At 41.5% G+C, this 1,030-nt stretch overlaps 1 long non-coding RNA gene across 1 annotated transcript in view; it reads right to left on the bottom strand.

Moving 5' to 3' along the window:
• LOC107208517 overlaps positions 1-207 on the bottom strand; it is a 109,075-nt gene extending 108,868 nt beyond the window's left edge. Inside the window, exon 1 of the long non-coding RNA XR_004498769.1 lies at positions 72-207. This is a non-coding gene — a long non-coding RNA (uncharacterized LOC107208517). The remainder of the gene's footprint in view (positions 1-71) is intronic.
• Between the last annotated feature and the right edge of the window lie 823 nt (positions 208-1,030).

The raw sequence follows: 1,030 nt of genomic DNA, 5'->3' as shown, positions 1-1,030 counted from the left end.
ACCTCCAGGGGCTGCAGAGGGATCTCTGCTCCAGTGCCTGGAGCAGCTCTGGCCCCTCCTTCTCCACTGACCTGGGGGTCTGCAGGGAATTGTTGCTCTCACATGTTCTCACTCCTCTTTCCTCTGGCTGCCTTCTTTACCATGTTGTCACCGAGCTGCTGCTCCCACACTGTTGGGCTCTGCCTTGGCCCCAGGAGTTGTGTCTTGGAGCTGGCACACGTTGGCTCTGCCAGAGGCAGGTGAAGCCTCGAGCAGCTGCTCACACACAGCCTCTGTAGCCACTCCTGCTGTCAGAACCCAGCCACGCAAAGGCAATACACTTCTAAATTCTAATGTTCCTAGAGCTAGGAAACAGTGACTTTGTGAGACCTCAGTTAATTAGGTTACAGAATAAGCTATCCTGCTCCAGGGTGCTTCTCAGAATTCTGTCAGAAGGTGCAGAACATGATGAAAAAGAAAACATTTAACATTTAATTAACATTTTATGCTTCGATTACAGTCATTATTTTACTAGGAGAAATATTATGAATATGCACAGTGGTCTAAAAGTATTCTTGGTTTGTAAGTAAAGTTATTTTCAGGATTTATAACAAACCAATGAAATACAGACAGTTTTTATTTGGCATCTCTCATTTAGGCATTTTTAACTTGAAAATATTTAAGATATTTAAACATCATAATCCTGCAAAACTCAAGGTCAAATATGGCACATTTCAGTATTTTCCATGTCTCTGAAAGGTGGAAAGAGCATATTTATCTCCAACAGAAGTACCAGGCTTTTGCTTTCAATAAAAGACAGCAAGAGAAACTCATAGCTTAGCCAGAATAATTCACATCACTTGTACTTGAAGCCTAAAGCAGCAGCATCTGACCCCTTTCTCCTAGGAGGATCTAATTTTTGCTGTTATGAGGGCTGAATTTTTGTAACATTAACTGTGTCATTTCGCTACTTCTTTGTAAGCTTATCACTGTATACTGACCATTCAAAGGTCTACAAATATAAATTGATATACTTAAGTCAGGGAAAACA

This window comes from Parus major, chromosome 9 (genome assembly GCF_001522545.3).
Source record: "Parus major isolate Abel chromosome 9, Parus_major1.1, whole genome shotgun sequence".
Lineage (NCBI taxonomy): Eukaryota > Metazoa > Chordata > Aves > Passeriformes > Paridae > Parus > Parus major.
This window is presented reverse-complemented; position numbering and strand designations above follow the sequence as displayed.